The sequence below is a fragment of the Cololabis saira genome, chromosome 22 (assembly GCF_033807715.1).
Source record: "Cololabis saira isolate AMF1-May2022 chromosome 22, fColSai1.1, whole genome shotgun sequence".
In the NCBI taxonomy this organism is placed as follows: Eukaryota; Metazoa; Chordata; class Actinopteri; order Beloniformes; family Belonidae; genus Cololabis; species Cololabis saira.
This window is the reverse complement of record NC_084608.1, coordinates 27,232,998-27,255,393: the sequence shown is the minus strand read 5'-3', so window position 1 is coordinate 27,255,393 and position 22,396 is coordinate 27,232,998. Positions and strand designations below refer to the sequence as shown.

The following is a 22,396-nucleotide window of genomic DNA, read 5'->3' as shown; positions in this document are numbered from 1 at the left end:
TCATCTGCAAGCAAGGCAGCACACGGAGTACTCAGCAGCCTGGCTGAAAGGGAAAAAAAAAGAAGAAACCCCCAAAAAAATCAAGTCAGGGCTGGATTAAGTTTGTGCTGTGAAGCCCGTGGAGATAGGTTATAACAGTGCTGCCCGGTCTTCCAACACAACGATAAACACCTTGAAGCGTTTTCAGAGATAGGAACGGTACAGCGCCTCTCCATCAAACGTGTCCAAAGCACATCAGAAGTGCGATTCTCCCTCTCTGCCTCTCAGCAGACGCACAAACACACGCACGAGCTCGGCTCAGACGCTTGAAAATGTTGCTCAGACGTGCACAGAGAGTCATCTGTGCTGCACATGTGCACGGTGATGGGCGAGAGAGGAGCCGCACGTAGCAGGATGGCTGGCAAAGTTGATGCTCGCCTGTCTCCCCGGCAGAAACCTTTAAAGTTGCATGTCCGCTGCGGTACAGGTGTCTCAGAAATGAATGAAACGAGGCTGACGGATGCTGAAAATGGCAGAAAGTTCAGTGATTAATGAGTGTTGATTTTTAATTTGTTTTCAGAAGATGGTGATTGAGAAAACTGCTCGGAGTTCCTGGCATCATGAGACACAGTCAAGTCAGTTTTAAAGCACTCGTTTTAATCATTTCCGACTTCAGTGGCTGTTTTCAGCCTCTTTGAACTTCCAGCACTTCTTTTTTCACGAGATGTCCTCGCAGCTGCCTTTGGCCGGCTTTGTCACAGTGCAAGGAGCAGATCATCCCTGGGAGTCTGGAGGCGGACAAAATATGAATTTGCCCTGAAACATTAATCAGAAAAAGCCCTTACCTTTGGTTTTCAAAGCTTAGCATCCATCTGTGTCGCTGAGTGCACAGTCCTGTGTTCCTGCTCCTCAGCAGTGCTTAGCGGTGGAGGATCGGACTCCTCACGGCAGTGCTTACATTCCAGGACTGACAACAGCACAGCTGGTGCGAGTGTGTGTGTGTGAGCCAGTGAGTGTGCGCTCGTTTCCCTCCCTCACTCCACACTTTTCTCTCCCTTCCCTCGCTCCATTTCTCCTCCTCGCTCTCTGCTTCCTTTCCCCTTTCCTCCTCTACACTTTCTTTCTCTCATCTCCCTCTCTCTCGCGCTGTGTCTCTCTGTGTGTGTCTCTCTCTTTCTCCTCCCCCTCCTCCTCCCTCTCTGTCCCCTCCTCTCTCCTTTTCAAGCAGTGCATCACTTCTGGCGGTGGATGTCACTGAGGCTGAAGCTGAGGCGACTCTGCTGCTGATTGGCTGCCATTCACAAGTTACCGATAAAGAAAAAGGAAAGGGGGAGGGAGAGGAAGAGAAAAAAAAATGAGAAAAGGGCCAAAAAAGAAGAAGCGGGAGGGGGGGGAGGGAGAAAATAGTGCCCTTGCATCCCAGTGAGCATCAGTTGAGTGTGGAAGAGAGAAACTGGGAGGTTAGAGGCTGAGGAAGAGGATGGACTCCCTGAATTCATCCAGAAAGCCGTTCACGTAAGAGGCGACTGCTCTGACGGATCGACTGTATGGTTTCTGATGTCTGAAGCAATCTGGCCCCGTCTAATCTTCTTTCAATGACAGCAGAATGAAGGAGAAAAGGGCCATAACTTGTAAATCAGCCACCCAGTGAGGAGCCAGCGTGGGGAGGGAGGTCTCATTTTGTCCTGTTCATCTTCATCTTTCGTCCCGCTGACTTGGCCAGCAGTTTGTGGCAGGTGCAGCCGCAGTCCAGCCACTCCGTCATTCCTTCTCATTACAGCGCCACATGTTGGATGCATATCAATCTGTCTCCATACAATGTGTGCTATCAAGAGTGGTGTAACGTTTCAATTCAGCTGAGGGGAACAGAAAGGGGGATGATGTATCATGGAGGTATTTGATGCTCGAGCAGGAGACGGTGGGAGCGGTGATTCATCCTCTGATGCCGATATCCATCTCTAACATATACAATTAGTTCCACAAGTATTTAGACAATACCAGGAGATTTTTGTCTTTATAACCACCACAATGGATTTGAATGTAAAAGTGAAAACATTTTGCTCTTTTTTTCTTTTGCTCCCAAATAATATTCATCATTTAGGGATTTCTGCCCGTTGTAATCCAAGTGCTTTTATTTTCATGGCTCAGAATTATTTGTTCATATAAAAGGTAAAGTAGATCATTTGGGTGTGGCCCAGTTTCTCATCACTTACAGGAAAATGCAGCAGACTGGAGGTCTGGAGTTGATATCGGGTGGTGAGTTGGCATTGGGCAGCTGTTTGACTGGAAGTGTCCACATGAAGTCCGAGGAGGTCTAAACAGAAGTGTGGGAGGCCGTCATTCTGCTGGAAATACAGCAAATCCATATATTGGCCAGCTTGTTCTGGAGATGTCTCGTGTATTATTGACAAAATTGGCCGTCAAGAGATGCCTTTCAGAAAAGGTGCAAAGCACTGGAAACCTTGGAGGGATTAAAGAGAAATCTAAAAAAGTCTCCCGTGTTCTGAACTCAGCTTCCTTTGATAGGCTTGTGTCAGAAAGACTGGAAGAGAAATGTCTGCAGAGGGAAATTGAAAGCTCATGATCCAAAGCATGTGCCAAACATGGAGGAGTCAGTGTTATGGTATGGGCCTTTGTGGCTACTAGTTAGAAGGGCCCACTGGTGGGAGCTGATGATGTGACTGCTGAAAGAAGTAAGATGGGTTCTGAGGTGTGCAGGGTTATACCCTCTAACATTCATCCAAACACAAAACTGAAGACAGAACGGCCTACAGACACATAGCAAAAGAGGGAATGCGCATGACATCACAGATGCGACTTCACAGCGGGTTATGCTCACTGAGTGGCAGAAAGACTGAGTGGCAGCGTAAACTTTCAGTTTGAGCAACTGGAAAGTTATACGGAGTTATATTTTTCCAGACTGCCAAAAAATACGCTTAAGAAAGACAAATGGATTGCTGCAATTCGCAGAAACAACTGGATTCCAGGCACCGAAACGTGGATTTGTGGTTCCCATTTTGTATCAGGTAATGTTGGATTTTTGGGTAGCTAACGTTAAACGGTCAAATCATAAAGTTCGGTGTCCTCATCACTTTAATTTCTACAACGAATCCTGCCTTGAAGTCGGACCAAGCGTCAAGACTTTTGTATGCCTTCAAGCTTTGCTTCGTGTATTTACCCGGCTTAGAAATTAAGTACATACAAATATCAGGAAACGATTTGTGGCCAAATATTAATGTCCATGGACCACTTGTTCAGTTATGCGGTTGATGTACCGGACCGTCGTGGTGAAGAAGGAGCTGAGTCGAAAGGCGAAGCTCTCGATTTACCGGTCAATCTACGCACCTACCCTCACCTATGTTCATGAACTTTGGGTAGTGACCGTGACAAGATCGTGGATACAAGCTTCCTCCGCAGGGTGGCTGGACGCTCCCTTAAAGATAGGGTGAGGAGTTCGGTCACCCGGGAGGAGCTCGGAGTCGAGCCGCTGCTCCTTCACATTGAGAGGAGTCAGCTGAGGTGGCTTGGGCATCTGTACCGGATCCTCCTGGACGCCTCCCTAGGGAGGTGTTCCAGGCATGTCCCACCGGGAGGAGACCCCGGGGAAGACCCAGGACACGCTGGAGAGACTGTGTCTCTCGGCTGGCCTGTGAACGCCTCGGACTCCCCTCGGAAGAGCTGGAGGAAGTGTCTGGGGTGTAGGAAGTCTGGGCATCTCTGCTGAGACTGCTGCCCCCGCGACCCGGGAACGGATAAGCGGCGGACAATGGATGGATGGATGGATTGACCACTGGTTCTTCAGGGTAACTGTACGAGTCACTGTCAGGTCCAACTGCCTTTAATTTAAGCCGATAATCTGCTGTTATCCCCTCTCCTCCCCTAGTTGCAGCCATTTTTGCTGATGTTTTGCCACTCAGTGCGAGTAAGGGGGCTGGTCCAGTGGGGAAGTGACGTCAATGCAGACCCTCTATTGAAGGGTCTGCAGTGAAGGTCTGTCAAAGCATCTCCAGCGATGGTTCGATGATGTCCATTGGCTCCAGTCGTTGACTGCAAAGGTTTTTCATCCAAGTATTAAAATCTATGGATAAAATAGCTGCAATAATGAAATGGTAAAAACCATATTTTTGTGAAACCTCAAAGAATACACTTTGACTACATGTTGATTGTTTTATTTAAAATCCATGTTGTTTATGAAGGCAAAGATCATAAAAACTCTGTATTTGTCCACCTAATTTCCTTTTAACCAGATAAATACTCTGATGAAGTGACTCTGAGATGCATTGGGATGCCACTCATGGCTGCACCGCTGATGAATAATTTAGAAAAAGCAGCAGTTTCACAGTCCAATCTCATCTGAACTCCAGTTTTCTCTCCTGGTATCAATGTGAATATGATTATCAGCTCCAACTCTTTACACCAGGAAAAATAAAAATGCAAACACGCCAAACTAATTAACATCCAAATGAGCGGCGAGGTACCCTCTCTCTGATACCCAGCCAAGTCCTCACACTTCATAATTCACCCCCTTGTTGGGTTCATGGCGCGGGGAGATTAAGGAGTACGCGTGTGTTTGTATTTGTTCACACATGTGCACATGTGTTGGTTTTTGTCCCGCACTTGAATGAATGACCGGGGGGGAGGAGAGGTGCCGCTTCCAAGTGTCTAGCGGATGGATGTGCACACGTTTAGTCTGTGCGGTGTTCGTTGCTAACAAGCCACTAAGACGGAAGCAATTTTGTACGTCTCTGCACAGAATTAGTATTAATTTACTTGCTATTTAAACTCCCAGGACGTTAATTACTGTGTTGTTGAACAGTCCAAACAATTGAACAATCATCAGAGAACAAGAGTTAGCACTGCACCAAACTGCTTTAGGAAGTATAGGCGTATATGTTTCCTGCAATGTTATGAACACAGCAAGACATATCTTCTCTTCACCTCACAAGCCTCCCAAGGCTAAAAAAGATTTCCAAATTCACATTGTTCTTTTTTGTTCTTTATTCTTATCCTTTTGATGAAGAGTCCGTTACATTCAATCAGAGCCTTCCAGGCTGTAAAACAGCTTCCTTAAGTAAAGAGTGTCTCCTGATCCTCTTCCAATTCCCAGTGTCGGCTCCCGTCAGCGTCACCGGGGCGTCGCGGTTGCATTCACCTCCACAGTCCTGGCTCCCGCTGATTAGCTCTGCGATTCCCTCGGCGTCCCAGAGGGACGCTCAGATTCGGATGTCTACCCACTGTTTGCTGTGCTTCCTGAACAACCGCAGACTCCGATAGGTTATTGATACGGCTCTCTGTGTGGCAATGACACGTCAAGTGGGCACTGCCAGCTCACATCGCCGCTGTTTTTGCTTGCTTGAGCAATTCTACGAAGCTCTTTTACCACCTAGAAAGGGAAGATCTGAGTGTGAAGATGATCTTTCTTTTCACAAATCTCTGCATATTCAATGTTTTAAATTTAAATCAACATTATGCTTTAATGAGAAAATTATTAGCTTATTCCCAAAATGTACACAGTCAGGAATGACAAATTTATTTAATATCCAAAGTAAAATATTGTATTTATCTGTATAATTTATATCCTACAAATTATCATGGAGTAAGTAATGTATTCTCATGTTTTGGAAGTAGCTACAAGGGATCTATAACCTCCACGAGGACCCAGCCAGTTAACTTTTAGAACGCTTTAGCATTTTAATGTGTTTGTTCTGGTCCAGATCAATTGATAAGTTTGTAAACTTGCAGAATTTTCCACCTTGCTCACTTGTTTTTCTTGCTTGCTGCCTTAATGCATCATTTCAAGCAATGCCTTCACCGCTTATTGGTCAGATGCCTCTCCTGCCAGTAGAAAATACCTTCCTCTGGCTTTTCCCTCCAGTGGTTCCCACCCAGCCTGCCTGCTGAGTCTTTCAACCAAGTGCAACTTCAGCTTTGTGTGTGATTTGGCACAGATTTTATGTTGTCATGTTGGTCACAGCCCCACGCGCTCCGGTTACCATTGACACTGGGGTTGCCTTCACTTTCAGCATCTTTTGTACTTCTACTTTCAGTCTTCAGTACTTTTACATATGTTGAGACCTTTTTTTTTTTTTAATAAATGTTTGATGACCTTGTTCATTTTTACGACGGAGTATTAGGGCCAAACTAAGACAAAAAAAAATCGAAATTACGTGAATAAAGTCATAATGTTACGAAAATAAAGTCGTAAAAGAATAAAGTCGTAATCTTACGAGAATAAAGTCGTAATATTACGAGAATAAAGTCGTAACATTACGAGAATAAAGTCGTAATAGAATAAAGTTGTAATATTATGAGAATAAAGTTGTAATATTACGAGAATGAAGTTGTAATATTACGAGAATAAAGTTGTAACATAACGAGAATAAAGTCGTAGCATTACGAGAATAAAGTCGTAATATTACAAGAATAAAGTGTTAATTTATGAGAATAAAGTCGTAATATTACGAGAATAAAGTGGTAATTTAAGAGAACAGGAAGAGCATCTTCTCCCTGTGTTAAAATGAGGAATATCTTGTGAAGTTATATTTATATATTGTATTATATATTACGACTTTATTCTCGTAATATTACGACTTTATTCTCACAATATTATGACTTTATTCTGGTAATTCTACGACTTTATTTTCGTAATTTCCATTTTTTTTTGTCTTTGTTTGGCCCTAATACTCCGTCGTACATTTTTTGGTCACCTTATTAATATATACAGTATATATATATATATATATATATATATATATATATATATATATATATATATATATATATATATATATACACACATAATATACAGTGGTCAACGGCTAGATAAAAAATCTACACAAATGAGAAAAAACAAACAAAAAAACAAGACATGAACACAATTATTCCAACAGCAAAAATCTGTGTTTTCTGTGACATTTCTCAGAACAGAGCACAGATTTAGCTATTTTTAAGCTGATTGCCCCACAGACTATTGAAATTATATTAATTAACACCGCAGTCTATTTAGGTGTAAGAGGGCCTGGATCTCCTGTCTGGATCTTAAAGAGCCTGGAAATTAAATCTGGACATCATTAAACCTCTGATTAAACAATAAAACAAGCGGTCTCTAATATGTTGTCACCCTACTATATATCGAGACATGTGAAATAAATATGTAACACTCAGTTGAAACTGAGTTAAATAAGATCTAATAAACCTTTTATTTCTTATACATGTATAGCAAGATTTTTCAAATAGTTTAAAACCAGAACAAGCAGTACTGTGTCTTCTAATGCTTAATTAATAAGAAGATATTTGAGGTATCAGTTTGTGTTCATTTGTGGAAACCGTGTTACCAAGAAGTCTAGAAATAAGTGTCAGCACATCTCAAATATTAATGAGTGTTTTAAGCAACTGGCTGCCTGGTGATGGGGGTATTTTAGGCTTATTGAGAAGACAGAACTTGGTTCAGTAATTCTGATAAAACGGAGAACATTAAGAACTTACCAGACATTATTCTTCAGGATCAGTGCCCTTCTGGGAACTACAACTGGTGACTTTGCTGTTTGAGTCTGCTTTGTCCTTAACAGAATTATTTAGCGAACACAATATTCATGGTATATCTGTCAGCAAGAATTTTACTTACAGCAGAAAGAAGAAAGAAATAAAGCCCAACTTTCTAAATCTAAATTACATGTACCATAGATATAGCATTTGGCAGGGAGCGCATCAGGTGTCAAACTCTTCCTGTTCAATAGCTGAATGACGAGAATATTTAGAGAAAATTGTTGCTTCAGTCGAGAGAAGAGCGGTAAATTAACAATCATGTCACACATTTGCTAGAGATCCCTATTTTATGAAAGTTTGGTGGTCGTCGCAGTTGTTACTTTCCAGATGTCAGATCCTTTCTGTCTGATTGCAGAACAGTTGATTAAGTGTTAACTCGCAAAATTTGTTCACAGCTGCTCAAGAAAAATATGTGATCCCAAATCAGTAAAGGCCTGATATTCACAGCGACTAAACATTCAGATTACATGATTAGTTGGTTCCTGTGGCACAATCAATAAATAAGAGATTAAACTGTACCAAAACTGCCACTTGGTTATGGTATTAGGATACTCAAGTATTTACCTCTATGGATCATCTGATATAAACTGACTCCCGATTTTTTGCAAATAAGTTGTCAAAAAAAACAAACGAACTAATTGGCATTAGAGTTTTACTGGAAATATGGCTTTAATGTGCAATGGAAATTGGAACATGATGGTGGTTTCCAAAGGATGTTGATGTAATAAAAAAATGTGCAAACCTTATTAAGCATTTAAGAAGCAATCACATGAAAAAGCACAAGTTAATGAAGTCAAGGAGGACAGAAAGCTGTGCTGCAGCCGAAAGACTTCTCCAAAGGAAACGATAGACCCAAACGTCATATTCTTAGGTGGGCAGGCCCTGTTGGTCATTGGAAATGTTGGATTTCAGGTCTAAATAGAATCTCTGGAACCACGGACAGTTTCCCAAGGCAGAAATACATCTGTGAAAGTGCCCTTTTCAAACAGTTTAAGACTGGCTGAACATATTTCATGACAGTTAAAAGAAAAGTGCAGGAAGTCAGCTTTACGATTCATCTTTGGATCTCAATTGTGTTTGAATGGCAAAAGTATAAATCCATTTTTATATGACGTATTTCTGTCTGCACTTTATGTTTTGTTCTTTATTTACTACTATTTATTTGATGTTAATTAAAAAATTAATTGTCTTTTCATAAAACAAATACATAAACATAACTATCGTATCAGATTTGTACTTGGTAACGGAGATCCCCAAAGCCCAGGAATTAAAATCGGTATTGGAATGTCTCTTATTTTATTAAACACAGCCTTTTTTTTAAAAACATTTTAAATTTTTCTTTTGATTTTTTTTTTTTTAATGACTTGTCATATTCTTCTTCAAGGCCATATTTTGTAATTTGGAATGTGACACATAAACGGTTCTGCCTAACATTCCTCTGCCTTTATATACAAATCAAATGCAAGTTCATTCATTACTATGTGTTCAAATGAAACATCCAAAAGCTGTTCAAAGCTTAGGTTTTTGTAGTTGAGTACTTTTTTTTTTTTTTTTTTTGGTCACCGGATTTCTCCCTTGTCACATCATGTACCAAATAGGACAAAACTGTAGGGAAATGCACATAAGGGAACAAACTTTGCAAATGTTTCAGCAAGTTGCACAGTAAAACCTGGTATAAACTGACAAACTGCAAATAGACAATAACCCATGCAGGGTTTCCGTTGTCCCGTAATTGCCGGACTTTGTCCGGTAAAATATGCCGAAGTCCGGTATTTTATAATCTCTCCGGTCAAAATGTCCGGTGAAAATACTCACTGGTGCTGCGGGACTAGAGTCCCCGTGAGTACCGCGGAGGGACACGCCGAGCCTCGGTGCCGGGAGCCGGGAGAAAGCGGAGCTGCGGCGCCGACATCCACGTGTGCGTTGATTTATGGTTCCGCGTCGCACCGACGCAGAGCCTACGGCGTAGAGTACGCGCAAGCTTCTGCAATATTTATTTATTTTTTGAAGTTACGCTCTCGAGTCAATTGACGGGACTTATTTTATTTTAAATACCCTGTTTTTCAATAAAAATACTATTAAATGACTTGCATTGATATCGTACTACTGCATATGATTTATTTTTAACCTCAATATATTCATATAGGCTATGTGACCGGAATTTCAAACATTTGTCCGGTAAATTGAAACCCTGCCGGTCACATTGTCCGGTGACAATTTTTTCTAGCGGAAACACTGAACCCATGTAATGGACATTCATGTAAGGCCAAGACATAAAAAAACCTAAAAAAAACAGCTTAGCTCAGAAATACATAAATTAAATTTTATCAAATCCTTACTTTGGTGCAATCCTCCTTCCTGATCAAGCATGAGGCGACAGTGGGGAGAAAAAAAACCTGGTTAGCATGGCCAGAAAAACCTCATTCTGAGAATTTTAGAAAAGACAATGGTGAGTAGATCAAGTGATGGTAGCCAGTCTTTAACTGTAGCCAGCTAGCAGTCAACAGACAACGCTCACGGTTATCCATTAAATTGTACTGTAGCTTTATAAAATTAACCTGATGCATACACATTTGTTACAGTTCTCATGGTTGTGAAATTTAGTCATGTACATGTTTGTAAATCAGGTTGTAAATGTGTTGTACATTTTAACATGGGTGTCATTGGAGACTGATTTGCTTTTGGAGCCCAGTAGTCAAAATGTTCACAGATTGTCTTCATCAATAACGCTATAGATTAACAACAAAGGTTCAAGTCCTTGTCAAAGGAGAGTTCCTCCACTTGCAGTCATTATTATTAAAAATATTGTCTCAGTCTAGTCTTCCTGTGGCTCACAGCAGTCGCTGCTGTTCACACTGACTTATGGACAAACTTTGAAGTTGCACTGAATAGTCTTCCTCATATTTGCATTTGTTTGGACTTTGATTGCAGTTGAAAGAGCCAGTGGGACCCAGAGTTTGTCCTTAATGCACCCGCTACCAGACTTGGTTCGTTTTAACAAAATTATTTATGTTGCCTGGGAGGAGGCACTGATTTTAAAAGCTTCTCAAAGGAAATATGTCAGCCACATATGCACAGTGATCACTGATTACATGAGAGACAAACATCAGGTGACATATTCTGGGAAATCTGTAGGCTACTGTCCAACTGTTGTGTTAAGACAGCGTTCCACTGCATCACACACATGCAATATACATTAGCAAGTATATACATTTACATTCCTACAGATTAATTTAAAGCAACAGAAATATAGAATGATGTTCCACCACTGGTGGGTAATAGTCCCCTCTGAACATTCGTGTGAGTTTGTGTGCAGGAACAAGTGTTGGATTCACAAGAAAAGCCCTGGGGACGCTTCTGTCAGAGCCAAAGTGATGACAGTTTTTTCAGGCTGTGAACACTTGCTATGGAGGTGCTCAGCAGACAAAATGTCTGCTTTTATTAACAACGTTGGCACCATAGCGGAATGTTTTTTTGTACAGCTGCAGACATTGATTTTTGAATTTTACTTAAAATATTTATTTTATCATGAAATTACTGAAAATAGCATCATGAAACAGAACAATATGTGCTAAGGTGTTTGGAATTAGCTTCACTTCCAGATCTCCGTCTCCCAGGCACCTCCTCCAGTCGCTCTGGGTGGATACTGAGGTGTTCCTTGGCCAGCCGAGATACAACCTCTCCAGCTCGTCCTGGATCCGCCTCGGGCACTTCTCTCAATTGGACATGCCTGAAACACCTCCCCAGGGAGGTTTCCAAAAGACATCCTCCCCGATTTCCAAACCGCCTCAGCTCCTCTTGACGTAAAAGGAGCAGTACTCTGACCTCCTGGATTACTGAATTTCTCTGCAGGAGAGTCGCTCCACCCTGTGGAGGAAACTCATTTCAGCCGCTTCTGTTCGGATTATTGTTACCCTCAAATAGTGACCATACTGTAGAAGGGGGTAGAAACATAGGACAACCAGCATTGCCATTTGGCCCAAATCTCTCTTAGCAGTCCACAGTACTGCAGTTGTTGCACCTGTCGATTTCCCGCTTCAACCTTTCCCCACTCATGTCCAAGACTCTGCGATATCTGGAAATGAATGTTCAGCAGGCCAAGGGGCCACGCCCTCGGCTCGTCTCCCAAAGAGTCTGACGGTAAAAATCTAACCTTTCTGTGCAAACGATGTCCAACCTGCGCTGAGAAAACTCGTCAACTTCACATTTGAAACGTCATGTGGAGTTAAAGCTGCACCTTCAGGGGTTTGATTTCCCAGCAACAGGTAGACAAACTGATAATGGACTACATTGTTGGAGATTTACAGGCTCTGAGTAAATTTGAAAAGCCACTAGGACAATACATGATTGTATACAGTGAACAGTTTTAGGATAGGGTGGCGTTTCATTCGTACTTCTCACCTAAAAATATTGAAATGAACTGAATTTTAACTAGTTCAAAATGAAAATGGTGAACTATGAACGTGAACTATTCATTTTTAAACTATGTGAAATGAACGTTGAACTAGTTCATGAGAAGCATGAACTTGTGGCAACACTGTCGGCTCCTAAATCCCAGTTTTACCGACTCACATGGGCTGTCCTGCCGGTGTTGAGTCCACAGGAGGACGAAACCATGTTGCTCGTTGATGCTGAGCCCCGCTGGATCCCAAGAGCAAAAGCCCGGCGCTCACAACCAAGACCCTCCCCATGGTAGGGCTCGGGTAACCTTTCTCTAGGTGAAATACTTAAAAAAAAGTGCATTTAGTCTGCTTTTTTTCAGCCCCAAGGACAAAAGGAAGCTCTACATGTGTCAGGGGCGTAGCCTTTTGCATCACACAGGCATGCAAACACCTTCACTACAATAAGGTGACATTCCAAATCCCCTCTTTCTGATCCTGCTCCAAACATCAGCTGGTTGTCTTAATCCTGTCAACATGCCCGAATGCATTGAGCTGCTCCCATGTAGATTTTTGAGTTTAAGGAGAGTTTAAGAGATCTACCTGAGAAAAAAACAACCCAAGACATGCGTTGGTCTATGCATTTTTCAGCAGAGATGCACAGCAGTAGAGTTGGTCTTTGATGCTTTGTTTCAGTTCAAATCATTCAAGTTACTAAGTTGATTTGGGTTGTAGAAGGAAACAAAAAAATGTTTTGTTTTAAAGACAAGAAACGGTTAAATTATTCTACTAGTTTTGATATCAAATAATATTTGGGATGAAAAGGACTCGGAGGAAAACTAGGTTCATCCTTTGTAATGGAGGAGCCAGCTGGTATGGCTGATCAGGATTCTCCCCCTATAGAGGTGTCCAAATGGAAAGGAAAGCTGGAAAAAGCCCAGAACACACTGCATGGATTATAGCGCTTATCCCATGTAGCCTCGGAGGATGGCCAGGTAGGCCTGGAGGATGCGTCTGGAGAAAAGGCGTTGGCCCAGCACTCGATGAGGACTGAAGAGTGGTAGGATCAGTCGCTCTGTGATACATTTCAAAACCATGAGTGTTTTATGCTTTAGGGTGATCATACATGTGTTTTACTCTTTTATTCCATCTCAGAGCACATTGTGATTGTACTGTAAAGGCTCTCCAATGCCCTATGAATATATCTACTTTTCAAAAAGCTGTGCTAATCGAAGGTTTTCTATACCTCACACATCCATGAACTGCCATCGCATGAAGGGAGGTATTGACGCTTTAACACATTTTTCTCTCCTTTTTTTCCCGAACTGTCACTAAAGACTTGAATATTTTTCTAAATAGCTTATATATATACATGTGTGTATAGCTTTGTGCACACTACTCAAAGCTCGACAGCTAAGGAAAAAGCATAAACGACCTCAAATGACTCAGGAAACTGCTGGATAGACTGACATGTTTCAGTTCGGCCACCTTTTATATTTGTGTGCCGGTTTTATTTTGAAAACATGTCCGTTTATGAATAGATGATATGAAGGACACTGCTGATCTCGGCTTTTTCTCATTTCCACACCGGGGCGACCCACATATCGTTTTATTTGTAGTTATTATTCCTGTAGTGGATTTTTTTTTTGGTTATGTAACTTCTTTTTGTGGAAAACTGCTGCATGCGCGTGGACAAGCAGCAGGCGGCATATGAAGTGGGAGGCTATTATAAATAAAGCCATTCCTGCTTTTTTTAAAACATTTTTGTTATTTCTATTTCATAGAACATGTATCCTTCACCCTGATGACTTGGAAACACTCACTGATGATGTATTTCTCTGTAACAATACATTTACTACCTGGACCATAACACGAGCATGCAAGAGCCATTTATCCTTCTACTAGTTCTTTGTTTTCACTAATTAGTTATGCTCTCCAGCCTGTATGCTGATTAACCACAGGTCTGTGGTGATAACGGGGTGGGGGGGTGCATTCAGTTACTGTAAATCCAAAACAACATTATGAGCAGAGCATCTGGACCGGCATTGTAGTCTATCAAAGCCGCTGCATTTGTTTTAATGCCTGCTCTCCCCTTGAGGATTGCATGGCGACCGCGTTGCCATGGCATGTTTTGGATGGCTGTCAGGACATGAAATATAATCATTATGGAGGCCATATTCAGGTGACATTTTGTGGAAATGAAACAAATGAAAAGGGTTTCAGCACTGACTTTGAAACAGATTTTTTTTTTCTTTAAATGTCTACATGTTTTGACCGTATACAATCACATAGCCTCATATACCTTTCTCCACAAACTGCTTTATGTGTCATGTACGGTTTGTTGCCCTTTCCACATCTTTCTTCATACTGTAAGCAGTTATTTACAAGATGAACCCCATGAGCACATGTTAACATGAGACATTAGTGTTGTAACAAAAGAAAAAAGCTCAATAGCCTATTATCACTCAGCTGTAATAGCTCCAGGCATTTAACTGCAGATGACCTTAAATCCAACTGCTCAATATTTCCTTTTTTCTTCCATGGCAACCTTGCCCCCATCACCATAATCACTGATTAATGACTAGAGTAAGGCACAGTAATGGAAGCTGAGTTCTTAAAAAGAAAAAAAGAAAAATCACTGGATACAAGACCTCTCATTAAAACCACTAATCCAGCTGTCTTTGAGAAGCTGACATTTCCGCATCTGAACTGCTTTTCCTAAAAGGTTTGCAAACATTGAAAGATGGTTATAAATACCAAGAAACTGTCTTCTGACTGGCTGCACTTTGTATTTGTTCCCCTCGACAACTCATCTTTGAGATGGAAAGACCTGTTACACTATCCTCAGATAGCACACTGGTTGGATACATGCTGGGGTTTGTATTTGTATTTATTTATTTGCTGGAAGAGGTGCAGTGTGCCCTGTGATGGACATACTTCATTTTGGCAAAATCAGGACCTGGTAATAGTGTTGTATGTGGGTTCAAAATGAGAGTGTGTGTTTTTGAAACCTGTTTCAAAAACACACAGACGGCACGCATTCATCTCTTGTACTCTCATTCAAGTTTTGGTGCTAAAGGCTTCAGGTTGCAAGACTATTGATCTCTGTAGCACCACTGCTACAGGCAAAGAAAAAATACAAAGTTAACATCGAGCCCTCCGCTAGCCTGGGCAGACATCCTATTTCTTTTCTACCGATACATAAAATGACTGTTTCCCTTGGATTCATCTTTGATTTTCTAGGGGACGGTAACAACAGATGCAGAAGAAACGACCTGTGGATGCCAGTGGATAGACGTAAGACAGAGAAACAAGCACACTAGTGTCAACACAAGTCTGGCATGTAGTGAGGTAGCAGCGCTGGCTAATGAGCGTTGCCAGTTTTTAATCCAAGGTGTTATTAGCTGCAGCCGTCTAGCTGGTTTTGAATAGAGGCTCCTTTATGAGTCATGTCATGAAACCCGCCCCCGTCCAGCTGCGACTGATGCGATAAATCCTGTATCACTGGGAACCATCTCATGAGAGAGAACTCTTAGAAAGGGAGTGGGAAGTTCTATGCTAGCCCTTTGCTGTAATGGAACAGGATGAATGGGTGAATAGATGACAGAGAGCCTCGTTTCTTAGATTAAAACCGACACAATGATCAAATATTGCATCCAGAACCTTTTACCTGGATTGGTGGTGGAGGATCCCGTCCCACTGGCACCCCCACTGTTTTTATTTACTGTGTAGCAGTATTCTTTACTGTCAGTGTCATTATGTTCAGTTGTTTGTTTAATTACTTTGTTACAATTTGCAACTTTGCTATCAATACATTTTGCAATGTTACTCCCCGTTAAAAACCTGCCCATTACGCCCAGAGGCGACTTTACAGTCTCTTGGGGCCCCGGGCAAAAATTAACAGGGGGCCTCTCCAACTAAATACAGTAATCAACCTTATATAGTGAATAATCTGACACTAACAAAAAATGTGGGAAAAAAAGTTAAATAGTGCACATTTTTATTGTTCTACCATAAAAAATAAACACCACTTGCAGATAACGCACAAATATTTCCTTCCATCCACTTTAGCAGCAAACTTTCTAAATGTTTTGCCAATGATTTCTGTAATTTAGCATTTTTAGCTGGACAGTTAAGTTTAATTGGACCCAACTTTGTTTTGATAGCTGAAAAAATAGTTTTTTTCGAAGATATTTTCAGCCTGCTGGCTGAGTAAACAAGTTGATTGCCGGCGTCTTTACTGTGACACTCAACATTAGCAGGATAGACTGAGCTAAATTAGCTTATGCATTATCTACACTACTTACCACTTTCTTGATGCTCTTTTTCATGCTCCTTTTTTTTCCTTTCCTTTCTTCCTGCCAGATTGATAGCGTCTGTTCATTTCAGGTTTGTTTATGGAAGATGCAGCAAGAGCTAGAGGCAGAGAGAGTTCTCTGCCGGACGACTAACTGTCTTTGAACTCTCCTTTGAATCGCAAATTGTTGCATTTGGAAGTTGGTTGGCCCCTCGGGGGCCCCCTTCCGGCTCAGGACCCCTAGCATTTTCCTGGTAGTCCAGTTGGCAAGCAGGGCCTCTGATTATGCTAGCAGTGTCCAAGGATTCATGCAAACTGCTCCCCCCTCCCGTAATGACTCTGCACCCCCCACTTTTGGAACCACTGGGTAACACAAACCACTCACTTAAGTGACTCACTTTATTCTATGAAGCAACACTCTTATTATGTGCTGCTGTACCATGTAGCCAGCGAGCGAGAGCCACCCGCTCACTTTTTAGGACAATGTGACAAAGTTAATTAGCTTGGCTCCCTAATTGGATACAGCACATACACATGGTTCATGTATAATTGTGACAAAAGTTCCCAGATAAAACACTGAATTTCAGCTTTGAGCCTGGTCCAGCATGCTCTCTAAGTTCAAAAAGATATAATTAATACTGGCCTGATACCCTGCTGCAGCTGAGTTTTCTCACTTTTTAAGTTCCTGTGGCCAACAGTCTACATCCTTTATTGAACTCTTTCTTACCCCAAGTGTTGCTCTGACAGCCAGCAGAAGGTGCCATGTAAAACTACTTTGAGAACAACTCGTGCTCTGCAATATACCTCCACTCCTCCTCCTGACAAGTGGTGACACAGTAACTGTCGATCTTTCCTCCCCCATTATGGAGGAGGTTTCACACTTCTCTACTTGAGGCTGCCAGCTATCTTCTCTTTGAAACTTCCCCGGTTCTGTAAAATCAAATCACAACGTATCGAACAGCACCGTTCTCCACAAGTGGCTGCTTTGACAACTCTGGAGACAACGTTGGATGTCTGCTGGTGCATTGTTCCTCATGGTAGACGACTGTGTAGCGGAGTGTGGGGGGGTTGGAGGGTCAATCCTGACTCCTCAGGTGTAAAAATGCACTGCTCTTCGACCTCGACTTGTGTGCAAAAGCTATTATCTTTCCTTTTTTTGTATAAAGGCATACTAGTATTTAGTATTGGCAGATTAAACCTCACATAATCAATAACATAAAATATATTTCACCATGCAATAATTAATTTATGAAAGATCAAGTCAAAGGAAAAAAGAAAGAAATTGGGCAATACTAAGTACCCACTTATTGCCTATTTTCTGAATGAACCACACGTTTTTTCAGAAAATGTTTCATAGACAGATGAAAGCAAAGTTTAGTTGTTTGTCTTAACTGCTCAGCTACGGAGGACCAAAACTGACATGATTTAAAAAGCTGAAATGTTTATATTTCGTTTTTCCTTTTCCTTATACGTGCATTTCTTGTTTTTACATTCCCTCGTCTCCTCTTTTTACTTTACCTTATGCATTTCTGCCTCATTACGCAAATGAGGAGGGCTGCCCTTCTTGGTGCAGCTCCTCTACGATTGGTCAATAAACAGGAAGAAGCAGGATCCTCCCCGATCCTTCCAGTTCAGCAGCATCCAAAAGAACAAGTTTGTTCACAACTTCTCATCTCAAATTCATAACATGAATCAGGCAGATACAAGACAGTTGTAGCGCCGCCTAGATGCACCGGCTTTTAATGGGGTTTCTACCATTTCATCTTAAACTGTGAGGTCTAAGACAGAACAACAGAACAACATGTAGCCAAAGATTTTGGTGACTAAATTAAACTAAGTATTCCACCTTTTTTAAATAATTTTTAAATCTTTTTTTACATCAAAAGTGACTTTCATGTACTTTTATACACTAATAAAACCACAAACCTGGATAATTATTAGTAGTTACTTGAAATTAAAAAATTAAATGACAGACTGTCCCCTGTTTAAACAAGAAGGTCCACCTTCATGTATCCGTATGCTCAACGGCTCTCATCAAATATCAGAAATGAAATAAACTCATTTTTTTCAAGTTAAATATTTCAATAATGGACACGTGCATCTTTGTCTCCTTTTCTCTCCCCATATGTCACCTCCTACTAAGGCTAGATGTGTCATTCACTGTCTCTGAATTATCACAGATAACACCACATTTTTTTACACACAAAACATTCTAACAAAATTCTTAATTTAGTCTGAAACAAAAAAAAATATTTTAAATGAAATCGTGCTAAAAGAACGTAATTGGCTGTGGGCTTTAATTTGCTTAATTTATTCATCTTAATTGCACAAACACACAGTCTTGGCGCTTATTAAAGGTGTTTTATCTTTAAGGATCAGTTGAATTAAGAGAACTGAATGAATTAGTATGTGACAGATTAATATGACAGAACATGTTCTTACAGGTCATAGCTTTCATAAGTACGGAGTAACAGCTGGAATCTACCGTTCATAGTTTCACAAGCTTAATACGGTTGGTTGGATTGTTTTTTTTCAGTTTTGTCTCAAAATGAACAAAAAAAATAAAGGAAGGAATAGTGTTGCGGTGAATTTATGATGAAGGTGCAGGAGAGCCCAGGTGTTTTAAAGGAGGATGTCCATCACGGGTTTCTACACGGCCCAACGGGACCTGCACTGACAGTAGCTGCTGGATGGATTTAACTCCTGTTCCAGATGCTTTCCCGGCTCAAAGGGAGAGAATCTCAGGAGAAAATGGTTATAACCCTGTGTTACAGCCCTCGTTTTTTTTCTTGTCCTTTTTTCTTCCTTTTAAGATATATTACAGAAAAGCTAATTCTCAAGGGCATTTTGGTGGTGATATTGTGCCTGCTCTGCTAGCACAGTTCATCATAATGATACACGGGGCCAGGAAAGTTATTTTTCCAAAATGTATTCATTTCACTGTAGCGTGGTGTTACAAAAAAGAAAACCCTTGAGAACTTTGTGATTATAAAGGAAGATTGCATAAGAAAAAAAAGAAATAAAGAACAAAGAAAGATTACAGCTATTTACTTGTGGTTTGAAAGTGATGAAAATAGACAAACATACAAAATATATCATTCCACAGCATTACTGAGAAGTAGCACATGTAACTGGTATATCAATATTCACTCAGTCAAAATCAACCATTTATATTTTTATCATCATCATTTGAGATAATTGTGATCATCGTCAGTATATCCGTTTTTATTCTCTTCATTTGTCATTCACAGCTCTTTTTCTATTATTTATTTTAAATTTATTTTAAAATACTCCATGATTAATCCAAAGGAGCTGTTCTACAACCATCATCTTCCACTTATATGCACTGGGTCGCAGGGGCAGCAACCTCGGCTGTAATGACACAACAGCAGATTGTAGGAATATATTGATGAAATGCAAAAAAGAAATGGTTTTAAACCTAACCCTCCTCCTAATTATATGAGAGTCATTCACAGGGTTGGCTTCAGAGAACCATCAAACAGATTATTTATTTTGGCAGGTTTATTGAAAATAGTGGATATAGTTGAACTCCAAACCTTAAAAATAATGTTTAAAGCAAAAAAAAGATCATTACCAGAACAGTTACAAAATTTGTTTAGATTGGAGGATGAGGATAACAGACATAAATTTGATTTCAAACATACAAGGCTAAACATAAAACAAATGTGTATTTCTGTTACAGGTGTAAAAATATGGCATAGACAAAGCAAGGAACTGAAAAGCTGCACAAGTTTGGGTCAGCTTAAGAAAATGTTTAAAAAGGAAAAGATAAGTGCCTACAAAAAAGAAGAAGGAGAAAGAGGAAAAAATAGATAGAAGAGTGGTATTTTTGTTTGTTTTCTTGTTTATATATGTATAGATAGATAGGTGTTCAGCAAGTAAATGTAATTGTATTTACAGAGAGGGGCAGGTAACATAAGTTTTCTTCTTCCTGCTCCTTTTCGTCATGGTGATAATGTGTACTTCTTGGAATTATGTACAACATTGTAAGAAGATATACCATGAACGGAATAAATGAAATGAAATGAAATTAAACTTTTTAAACTTTTTTTCAAGCTACTAACAGTGGATCACCCAACGTCTTCATGAGTGAGTTGCGTCAGTTTTATGACTTTTGTTTTGATTATTGTTGCTGTGGTAACTGCTTTGTAAAATACTTTAAATAAATCAGATCACAAGAATATTGGCATTCCACTGAGCATGTGCACTTACGGCACTTGTCTTTTTTGTGTGACGTGCACAACTGGTTTTTATATTTTAGACATTCATAATATAATTTCTATCTTACCATAAATAGTAATATGGCGTTTCTTGTTCTGTATCTTCCAACAACACCACAAGAAACAGACAGAAATGGCATTAACACTGAATCATCACAAAGGAGGCAGGTGTATTGTTGTTTCAGTGCTAGTTTTGAACCACTAACTTTCCGGAGTGATATTTGTGGCGGGATGGGAGGTTATTCAGTCACTCAGAGAGATTATATTTCAGAGGACCCTCCCATTATAATGAAAAAGATCAAAGCAATCAGATATGCAGAGAAAAAGTAGTGCCCCGTAGAGAATTAGATGTGAGTCACCTTTTTTCCCTTGTCTGCATTATTTTTAACTGCCTCTCACTCCATGACTGCTGTGATCGGCTCCAGCCCCAACTGTGACTCTGAACAGGATAGAGGGGGAAAAGAGCACAGGTAGTGTTTTTAAATCTTTGTGTCTTAAAGAAGAGGAATTGTTCTGGGGTGGGTTCTTGCAACGCATCAGTTTCTGATAAATTATCTGTAACATTTCTGATTGAAAAAGTGCTAAGAAATAACAGACATGTAATAGTTAAAAAGGATTTTGAACAAATGCTACGCAGATTAAAAATGCATAGTAATCAGTGAAATAGAGCAGGTCAAGCTAGTGATTATAATCACGGTCGGTGCAGTTTATCAGCTGTTGAGTGGGAATCAATAGGATTATGTTAAAAACGAGACAAATCTCCTTTCTGGAGTGAAGATATACATTTTATATTGTTGTAAGGGACCACCGAGGTCATGGAAACATTTACATGTATGCAAGCTCTAGTTTAGTGTTCAGGCTGCTTTTAAACCATTGCTTTTGATTGCCTTCAAAATGCAAACATGTATATTACTTTCTTAAAATAGTACAGCCCAGTTTTACTTTTACTCCAGAGAATATAAAATAAATTTGCTCAGTGCAGAGAAATGTCTTATTGTTGCAATGAAGCATTTTAATTTAACTCCTAGAACAAAAGAACAGGATAAACCCTGTATGGGGATACCGGTGGGCTTTCTGAAACGTGCTTTTGAAGCTTTGTTGTTTTGGGGCTCTGGGTGATTGTATATTTACTGAAGCGGCCTCTGTCTGTCCCCGGCTCTTGGGTTCCAGCCATAGACTGTATTAAACAATGGACGAAGCACTTGCTCACATGACCCACTGGTTTCTGAGGAGGGGTTTTGAAGCCTCTTTTTCTTTGTACGGGGCGCAGCCATGTTGCTCGGAGGGCCAGTGGGGACACGTCCACATCAGTCAAAGTTAGCTTTGCTCCCAGCTCCTTCAGCACAATCCCACCGAAATATCTCCAGAGCTGCTGGCAGACATTTACAGCAGTACAACATAATTAACATATGGACTTGATGGCCAAATCCAAAATGTTTAGCCAACGCTGGCTTGATACAAACTCCTGGTCGCCTCACTAATGGCGCTTTCACACTAGCACCTACTCAGCCCGACTCGCCTCGGTTTTGCACTTTTCCACTAACCCCTCGTTCACACTGAAAGAGTCACGGGCGTCCCGACGCCAGCATCTCGCCGCTTGGTGCATTCACACTGAAAGCATCAGTGCCTGCAGCGGGGCGGCGGTGGGCGTGGTTTCAAGCTGCGCTGCAGAACTGAAGGGAACAGTGGGAACAGCCTACACATAACTACACATCTTAATTTTCATATTTCACCATAGATCTCACTTTGGGACGCCTTCTTTATATTTTAGCGTTATTTCCGCGTAGATAAGAGTGAGTTTGATGCTCCTTTAACAAGTTTGGTCCGCGGATCAACATCAACCCAGCGAGCACTTGCGCCCGGTGGCTGATTTATGGTTCCGCGTCACACCAACGCAGAACCTACGGCGTAGGATACGCGGCGACGCACACCTCACCGCGTCCCTACGCCGTCGA

At 40.9% G+C, this 22,396-nt stretch overlaps 1 protein-coding gene across 1 annotated transcript in view; it reads right to left on the bottom strand.

Annotated features, from left to right (window-relative positions):
• LOC133423081 (cadherin-10-like) overlaps nt 1-969 on the bottom strand; it is a 39,429-nt gene extending 38,460 nt beyond the window's left edge. Inside the window, exon 1 of the mRNA XM_061713187.1 lies at nt 825-969. The gene's annotated coding sequence lies outside the window, so the exon portion shown is untranslated. The remainder of the gene's footprint in view (nt 1-824) is intronic.
• Between the last annotated feature and the right edge of the window lie 21,427 nt (nt 970-22,396).